Raw genomic sequence first — 10,644 nt, 5'->3', positions numbered from 1 at the left:
TCATGCAATATAATTGGCATTTTTATCGTCCGATAAGCATACATTTGATGATCAATAACAAAAGTAAGTTGGCAACTAGCCCAAGTGACCTTTGATAAGGGGCAGAACCCTCCGATCAAGGGAAGAATGAACGATCATGATAGAACCCAAATACCTATGAAAGAAGAAGCAGATAAAATAGAAATGATAAACCAAGATAAATCAAAAACTTCTATTCAATACATTTTCTATTTCTTATTATTGCTAATCAATATTCTGACTTGAACGCCTAAAGGTCCTCTCACTTTTCCTATGTCAGGAATGATCTTTGATTTTGGTTCTTCTTGTAGAATTCATTCAGGTGTGGACATATTGTCTCGCTTTTTTCTGTGGAAATAATTTTACTTTTTACGATATAAATTATTATTATTTTTTTTTAACTCCAACATATTAAGTACAGGATTAGATATTTTGTCTCAATTTAGATTCATTAGTTGATGTAATTAGTCTTCAAAAGTTAAACAAAAATGTATTTGACCTTATTATCATTTTTTTTCTCCTATTTTTATTACTGATGTGACATTTCATAAAATAAAATAATATTTAGCTGAATAACTAAAATAAACAACAGTTTTTAGTATAAACATAAAAAGGCAGATAAGTAAAATAAAATGAATGTTTTATGGTAAACTTTACTATAAGAAACAAATAAAGACAATAAAAATGTTTGGGAGCTCTAATAGTGAAAAGGAACTCTAATTATGTGAATCCTACAATGATAGTGCGTCTTGTTTAAGGGATATATCACTATTGTAAAGGCAAACCTTAACACATTTTTTTTTTTTAATTTCATACAAATTTATACACTTTTTACACATATATCTAGGTTTGAAAGTTGTTTGTCTTTTTAGCATTTTCTAGTTTTGAATAGACAAAATGACTAATGGCATTGGAAATGCGCTAAACAATCTTAGGAAAAAAAAACACCGTTATTAATACATAATTTATTTTTTAAAAAGTAATAAATGATTTTTAAATTTATTTTACTCATAGATTTCATACAATATCAATTTAATTTCTACCGTACAAACGTATTCAGGATAAATTATGAATTCCTAAGGTTGGAATCATAACATTTTTCTTAAAAAAAATGTATTAAATTTTTGAAAAGATTATATTTTTAATAAAACTCAGAGTTTGACTATTATCATAAAATAAATTATAAAATTTAAATTTTATCAATTTAAATTTTAATATTTTAATTTATTTTAAATCTAAACTATTAGCCTATTTTTATTAAGTAAAATCGACGAAAAAAATTGTATTTTAGTTATTAAATTCAAAAGTTTACATAAAATGTTTAAAATATTATTTTTTGTTAAGTTTAATAACTAAAATATCCCCTCTCTCTTCTTTTAGTTTATTTAAAGAAAATAGGTAAATGATTCATATGATCATTAAAAAAGAAAATATGTACATTAAAAAATTAAGGTTTAAATTGATAAAATTAAACATTCTATGATCACGTATTTTATTACAATTGTCAAATTACGATTTTTTTTGTTATTGTACTTTCCTCTAAATTTATTTTAATGATTGTAAATATATAAAAAAATTTATCGTAAATCTCATTGTCTTAAATTTTTTTTAAAAAAAAAAAAAACTTGTGCTTTGTTTAAATAGTTTGACATTGTTGGAACAAGCGATTCGCTTCTCTCCAATTCTTCATCAAACTAAAGAGATATTGTTCGGTGTAGTGAGTATGGGACAGCATCATGCCTGTGTGATTTGATATTTTAACCTTTGCTTTATTTTATTTTATTTTATTTTTGAAATTATCACATCAATAGAGCTTCTATTAAAACTCTACTGTTAGAGCTCCTAATCACCACCGTAAACATAAACACACGCAGGACTAAAGACGTACAGTACCGACCTAGTGTAGCAGAGCACTACTTAAAAACTCATCACAGCGTTTGTGTTGGTATCTTAGAGCCGATAATTTATTATTTGGTGGTTTCCAGCATTTTTTAAAGGGACTGATCTCTCTATTTTTGTATTTTAATTGGATGGTTTAGTCTAGCTTATTTTGGATTTGTCTTAGATAGATGATTCAAATATTTTAATATGTAGGTGGGATATTAATAGCCATTTGAACATATTATATTTATATAAATAATTTATTTTTATGGTGAATTACATTAACGGTCCCTATAGTTTGGGACTTGTGTCATTTTAGTTTATGCCTTTGCAATTGTGGCACATTTGATCTGAATTTTGAATCTTATTGCAAATAAGAATAATTGAAAATGCCATTAGACTTTTAAAGGGCAAAATCATCAATTTGATAAAATATAAACTAATTTGACAAAAATAAATGTCAAAAAAATATTTTTTTAATTTTTAAAAATTACTTCTACCCACTAAAGATAAAATTATGTAAAATTGATAAATCTTTTATATATATATATATATATTTTACCAAATTAATTTTTATTATATGTTTGGATGATAATCATGTAATAGGTGATTGTTTTTGTTTTCATTAAATTAATTTCTATTTTTCCAAAAATTAAATATGGCGACAACTTTAATAACATTATTAAACTAATCCATTAAATCAAAAAATTCAAAATTAAAAACATTTAATATATATTAAATATATCAATTATACATTAAAAGTTTAACAACTACCCATTACATGATCATCATCCAAACATATAATAAAAATTAATTTGGTAAAATAAATAAATAAATAAATGTCTAAAAGATTTATTAATTTTATATAATTTTATCTTTGGTGGGTAGAAATAATTTTTAAAAATTTAAAAATATTTTTTTAACATTTATTTTTATCAAATTAGTTTATTTTTATCAAATTGACGATTTTCCCTTTGAAAAGTCCTATGGTATCTTTAATTGTCTTTATTTAGAATAAGATTCAAAATTCAGGGTCATATGTATTACAATTGAAAAGTTAGGGACCAAAATGACATGAGACTCAAATTATAGAGACTGTTAGTGTAATTCGCCCTTATTTTTAAAATCATGCTTACTGTTAATACAAATTTGATCTAATCAAGTAAATATCAATATTCGATTAATATGGCTTTTGCAGGGATAAAATATTCGATCAACTTACCTAATGAACAATTCAGATTATTGATGTGGGCTCCATGTGGGCCTACAGAAGCCTAGCAACACGCTCTAATTCAATTTCGAATTGAAGAAAAATCACTTCCTTTTTAAAACTACGGGTAAATTACAAACACACCCCCGAAGGTTTATTTAAATTATAAATTACCCCATGTGATTCTAGAAATTAATTACATTCCTAAGGCTTCTAATTTCATAGCAAATAAGTCATTTTGTTAATAAATCATCAAATTAATTAATAGTTTTTAATAATGTTAAAATTTTATTTCAATTAATAATTCAGATAATTTTATTATTGTATAGGTAAAATAGTTAGAAATTTTATTTTTTCAACTAATTCTATTAAATAAAAATTTCTGACAATAAAATATTTGTAATTTTTCAAACTACAGAAATAATTCATATTTTAAGTAAATCTCAAAGGTTATATTTGTAATTTACCCTTAAACTATATATTTAAATATGACATGTGTTTTGTTGTCTCCTAAAATGAGACAAAATGCTGATACAACTCACTGTTTTAACTAATATATTTAAGTTCAAACACACACACATATATATATATATATATATATATATATATTTACCCAAACCAATAATATTTAAATTGAAACACCACCTAAATGTCTCATAAGAGCTTGCCCCCATTGGGAAAATGGGTCACTATTGTGCTCAGAAGTTATTGTAGTACTTCCGTTTGAGGTATATTATAGTCTTATTTTTATTATCCAAACCGTTTATTTTGTAAGGTTTGTTGAGTACTTCATGCCTACCAAAAATCATCTTAATTGGATATCAACAACCATATGATCGATAACCAAAAAAATAAATAATAAGTTTTTCTTTTAAGAAATAACATAAATAATATGCAATCGATCATATAGTTATTGATATCCGATTAATATAATTTTTTATAGGCATGAAGTACTCAACAAATTTTACAATATGACAGTTTAGATCATAAAAATAAGACCATAACACACCTTGAACAGAGACATCACAGTCTCTGTTGTGCTCAAAGCACAGCAGAGACTCCTGTTCCTGCATTATTGTTGTTAGTTTTCTTTTTACTATAAATGCTGGTTAAAGTACAATAAATACTAATAGGGGAAGACACCTCTCCTGGTACGTGAGTTCATCATGAAACCTTTATCAGTGATTCAAATTGTTGAATATGTAAAATTTGTGGAGTTTTTTATTTTTATAAAAAAATCATGTTAATTGGATATTGATAGTCACTTAATTAGATCAAATATTGACATAAATGTCATTTGATCAAACGACTATTGATATCTGATCAATGTATTTTAACAAGAATAAAGTACTTGATGAGTCCTACATATAAAACCATTTCGATTATTGATGTGGGTTCCATGATAAGTCCACGGAAACCTAACAACACACTCTAACCTGATTTCAGACCGAAGGGTGCCATAATAATAATTGTTATTGTTTCAGGCCAGATGAAGTTTTGAAAAAATATTTTTCAATAAGTAATAAATTTTATAAATATTAATAATTATAAATTATAATTTTTTTTATGAATGTGTATTAATTTTATATAATTTCCACTGAATAGTAATTTTGGTTTTTTATTGATAAATCTCATTTAGAGGTGTTCTAACCCAGTAAGTCCACTAAGGAAAATTATAAACCTACTTAGTCTCATGTATTTATACTTTTATTCAATGAGGTCCTTTTTTACTCATTTATATTATTTATTGGACTATTATACCCTTATACCTATTGTTGATATATATTATATAGAAAAAAGATATACACATTTTTTTTATTGCTACATCTATTTTGGTAATTACCATTATTCAAGTTTTTCTTTTTTATAAGTTTTGATGATGCAGTTCGTTTTAAGTGGAACAGGTCGGACTGATCCACGCTCCTCAAGCCTACGTCCGTATGACCAAGCCCACAGGGGAACCTGCACAAAAGTCCAATGGGGAACGGGGAGTCCCCCAGCGAACCCTCCGACGAGCAAGTTAGGAAGAGAAGTGGATTGTAGAGATAGATTAGAGATAGAAAGCTTAACCTTCTTCTTATCTTCAACGTCTGCATATATCCTTTGCTAATCATTTTGTTGTCCTTTCCGACCTGTCACCTTGGCCAAAAGTCTATGCTGTAGCTCACCTTGTTCAGGGTGAGGGCGTGCTGTCCCGTCGAAGAGGTGTTGTCGTAATAAATGCTGTGAGGGGCTGCATTAATGGCGATGTGCAGTGGCAATAACTTTGCAGATCTTTGTCTGCTGATGTGGCTTGCCCTTTACCTGCCACGTGTCTGAATATCATTGGTCCTTCATGTCATATTGACTTCCAGCTGTGCTGGGCCTTATCAGTTGGGTTATGTATTGGGCCCTAAGAGGTAGGCTTGGGTTGTTCATAGTGGGTTATGGCCTTTATGGGCCTACCCACACCAAGTTTCATCCACATTTGTGATATTGTTTCATTGTGCTAGGGTTTCAAAACTCTCTATTTGGTAGGGTTTATAAACTCTAATTTACACATGATGGTGAAATAATATTATGTTTCTCCATTGTTGCAGTTAAGTTTTGTGTTCTTCCATTGTTACTTTATCTTCGAATTTTTGTGTTCATCCATTGTTGTTTTGTATTCGAAATCCTATGTTTCTCCATTATTGTAAGTCGAAACTTTGTTTATATCCAATCAATTTTGCTACAAACATATTCTTCAAAGGTGATTTTGGTTTGATTTGGATTGGATTAGTGGAATGGTGAAATTTCATAAATTGTTAATGATAGTGATAATGATAAAAATGAGGATGCGGGTATTTTTTTTTTTTTTTTTTTTTAGAGTGATTGAGTTTATTTTTTATTTATTTTTATTTTTTTTCTAATTCTATTGTTGCCATTGTTTCCATTTTTTTTTTTGTCAATCAGTGTGAATGTTCACATTTCACATCGTTTGAAAGCCTGAGAAATAAGTATTGAAATATAGATATGGACATAATTATATATTTTGCAAGATGTGAATGTTCACATATTATTGGTTATTTGTTATTATACTTGTTGTTTGAACAATCATTTTTGTTATAATTAAACAATTGAAATAGTCTTTTTTTTTTTTCTTTCAATTTTATTTCATGTTGCAGTGTAAATGTTCGCATTGAAATGAATTTAGTTTTTCTAAGATTGGTGGTATGTTAATTGTAAATTATAAACATTCACATTGTATTTTGGTATAATTTTTTTTTTTATTTTTTTTGTGTTTTAAAGTTTTTTTTTGAAAGTTAGTTATATTTTGTTTTTTTTTTTTTACTATGCTTGTTGGTTGAACAATCATTTTTTTTACCATTGAACAATCGAAATAGTCGATTTTCGATTTTTTTCAATTTTATTTTATGCTTTCACGTTTGCAATGTGAATGTTTGCATTGGTATGAGTTTATTTTTAAAAAAAAGCTAATTGTATATTAATTGTAAATTGTGAACATTCACATTGTATTTTGGTATAAGTTTTGTTTTTTTAAAAATTAATTGTATGTTTGTTATTTTTGTTACTATATTTGTTAGTTGAACAATTATTTTTGTTATCATTGAATAATTAAAATAATCGATTTTCACTTTTTTTTAATTTTGTTTTATGTTTTCACATTGTAGTGTAAATGTTTACATTGATATGAGTTTTTTTTTTTTTTTAAAGCTAGTTGTATGTTAATTATAAATTGTGAACATTCATATTGTATTTTGATATGAATTTTATTTTTTCGAAGATTAGTTGTATGTTTGTTGTTTATTGTGGACATTCACATTGTACTTTGGTATGTGTTTTATTTTTTCAAAAGTTAGTTGTATGATTGCTGTTTATTGTGAACATTCACATTGTATTTTGATTTTCATTCAGATCTTTGTTACGTTATTTTTAAAAAAAAATTAATTATAAAAAGGTTCAAAATTGATAATTTGAGATTTTTTCTATGGAATGCGAGAGAGATTTTCTTCTAAGAATAAGGAAGAGATTTTCTCCATGGAATAAGGGAAAGATTTTCTTTTCAGAATGAGGGAGAAATTTTCTCTATAAAATTAGGGATTATTGTTATGTATTAGTTTCAAAATAAAAACATGTGTAAAAAATTAGAAATGATGATTTGGTCATATTAAATTAAATAGGACTTAATGGAATAGTCAAAAAAAATATGAGTTAGATAACATAAAACACTTAAAAAGAGAATTTATCAAAAAATGACCTTAGTAATTTTCCCTTCATTTAACCTTGAAAGAAGTTATTTTTAAAGAAAAAAAAAATGTATTAGCAATTATGTATTGGTAGAATTTCCCAAATTTTTATCTTGTATGTCTAAAATAAAATAAAAAATTAACCACTGAATTCATTGAAGTCAAATAAAAAATGAATTCACAAAGTAAAATAAATTAAAAATAGAAGGGTCAATTCATATTCTCAACAAAAATAATTAATTTTCTTTACAAAAGGTGAAGGTTAAAACAGTCTTTAAAAAATATATTGTAACCATTTATGATTAACATTAAAATCGTAATAATAATAATAATAATAATAATAATAATAATAATAATGAATTGTTTGTTTTTATGCATCTAACTGGATTTATTATGGATTATTTCCATATATCAAATTGCATTTACTATTACGTCTTAAGGTTAATTATACTTTGTACCCTTACATTTTGCACAAAATTTCACTTTGGTCCCTACACATGAAATCATGACAATTAACCCTCTAAACTTTTAGCCAAATCTCACTTTGGTACACATGAAATCATACAGTCAACCTGCTATACTTTTACTCAAATCTTACTTTGATCCCTACACACGTGTCAATGTCCCTCTTCTGCTATTTCATTTTTAAATCTTTAACGAAATCTAGTTATGTGACACAAATGTGACTATGAAACGAGGGTAAGAGAGGAAAATCTTTCATGTTTCCTACCAATACACTTTGTCTTACATGATAAGCATATGAGAGTTATAAAATATAATATATATATATATATATATTCGTTTGGTAAAAATTAGGACGAAAATGTAAGAAAGTTGAGCTTTTGAAATAAATAAATATGTGATAAAAAAATAAAAAGAAAGAAAGATGAATAGACAAAAGATTATGTTACCGTAAAAAATAAGGTTTCATGATTCCAATTTATACAAAACCCTGGTTCGTTTTCTTAATTGTTCACAATCTGTGTTTTATTTTAGCCTAATACAGTCATATTGTGACGAAATTTTGGGATAAAATTTGTATTGGTGGAAAATATAGATAATTTTTCTTTCTTACTCTCATGTTATAGTCACATTCTTATCACATGACTAAATCATATTAAAGATTTAAACAATTGAGTAACAAAAAGGAGATATTAACACTTGTATAGAGACCAAAGTGAGATTTTACCAAAAGTATAGAGGGTTGACTGTCACAATTTCATGTATAGGGACCAAAGTAGGATTTGACCTGAAGTGCAGGGGGTTGACTGCCATGGCTTCATGTGTAGAGCCCAAAGTGAGATTTGGTGCAAAGTACAGGGACGCAAAGTGTAATTTACCCTATGTCTTACTAACAAATGCCCTAAGGTACAAATAAAAGACAAAATATTTATAAAATATAATACAATTTTCAATAACTTCAATATATTTTTATTAAAATCAATATACTTTTTAATATTTTTACATATTTATAAAGTATTTTTTACATAATTTTTAACATTAAATAATGTCTAAGAGCATCTCCAATGATTCATTACTTTTTTCACCAAATCTGAGTAAAAAATAGGTGATTTTCTCAATCTGATATGGCTTGCTCCAACTGTGTGCATCAAAAGGGAAGGATCGTCCGGTGGGTCGACCGGCGGGTTGACCAGCCGGTCGACGGATAAGGCTATAAATTTTTTTTTTGGTTTCCCTCCATTTCTGTTCCCAATTCTTTTACTATTTCTTTTTCCCTCCATTACATATTTTTCGTTTTTGTTTACCTCCAACAATAATTTGCTTCTAAAATCTGATATAAACACATTATCCATATGCCAGACAAGTCCAGACAACTGATACGATCATAGCTGAAAGAAAACAGAGCATAATGAATACCTTAAAATCCATGATGTTCACTTCATTTTCATCTTCTTCTTCTTCCTCCTCCTCTGATGATGAGTCTGATGATGAACATATGGTCACACTTTTAGGGGCTTATGAGATGAACAATGCTAGTATGTTTTAGATTCTGCAGTCAAGTGATAGCTCAAAGACAATAGGTGGTTCTGTTGTAGGCTATAAGTACATACGCAGAGATAGAAGGCAGGGTCATGAGAGATTGTTTGCAGATTATTTTGCGGCAAATCCAGTGTATTCACCTACAATATTTCGAAGATGTTTTCGAATGCGTTGTCCTTTGTATATGCGAATTTTTAATGCAATCCAAGCACACAATTCATATTTTGTTCAAAAACAAGATGCAGCTCATATTGTTGGATTATCTCTCCTACAAAAAATGACTTCAGCTATGAGAATATTGTCATATGGAGTGACAGTAGATACAGTTGATGATTATATACGTATCGGGGAAAGCACTGCAATTTAAAATTTGCAACAATTTTGTAATTCAATGATTGAAATCTTTGGACCAAAATATCTAAGATCTCCAACACCAACTGATATTGCTAGATTACTTACTATTGGGGAGGTTCGAGGGTTTCCGGGTATGTTGGGAAGTTTAGATTGCATGTATTGGGAGTGGAAAAATTGTCCTAATGCATGGCAAGGTCAATACGTAGGCCATCAAAAAAAGCCAACCATTATTCTTGAAGCAGTAGCATCTTATAACTTATGGATTTGGCATGCATTTTTTGGAATGCCTGGCTCACACAATGACTTGAATGTGTTGGATCGATCACCTTTGTTTTCTGATCTTGCTCAAGGTAAACTCCTTTTGTCTATTACACTATTAATGGACATAATTATGATATGGGTTATTACCTTGCTGATGATATATACCCTCAATGGACAACACTGGTTCAAGCAATTTCTTCTCCCTAAGGAGCAAAGAAACAACATTTTGCAATGATGCAAGAGTCTGCAAGGAAAGATGGAGAGCGGGCATTCGGAGTGCTTCAATCTCGATTTGCAATTATAGGTGGTGCTGTACGTTTTTGGGATCCGAAAATGCTTATGAACATAATGAAGAGTTGCATTATATTACATAATATGATTGTCGAAGATAAGAGGGAGGAGCACCTTGATTTCGATTATGAACTTTCATCAACCAACGCACCAGTGCAGCTTTCCTCTACTCCTACCAATGACTTCCAATCATTTTTGTCTCGTCATTTAGGTATTAGAGATAAAGATGCATATCATGCCCTCCATAATGATTTAATAGAACATATGTGGCATCTTCATGGTGAAAACTAAATTCACCACATCAATACATGTAATTGTGTTTATAGTTTTGGAATGGGAGGTTGTCTTGTTCGTACTCTTCATTATTTTATCAATATTAACCAAGTAGTTGAGAAGTTC

The 10,644-nt window shown here is 28.0% G+C and overlaps 1 pseudogene; it reads left to right on the top strand.

The window, feature by feature from the left end:
* The first annotated feature begins 8,611 nt into the window (after positions 1–8,611).
* On the top strand, positions 8,612–10,161 carry LOC145820258 (uncharacterized; annotated as a pseudogene).
* The last annotated feature ends 483 nt before the right edge of the window (positions 10,162–10,644 follow it).

The sequence above is a fragment of the Camellia sinensis genome, chromosome 1 (genome assembly GCF_055761805.1).
Source record: "Camellia sinensis isolate YWXY chromosome 1, ASM5576180v1, whole genome shotgun sequence".
Taxonomy (NCBI): Eukaryota; Viridiplantae; Streptophyta; class Magnoliopsida; order Ericales; family Theaceae; genus Camellia; species Camellia sinensis.
The sequence above is the reverse complement of the archived record's forward strand: the minus strand, read 5'-3'. Positions and strand labels throughout refer to the sequence as shown.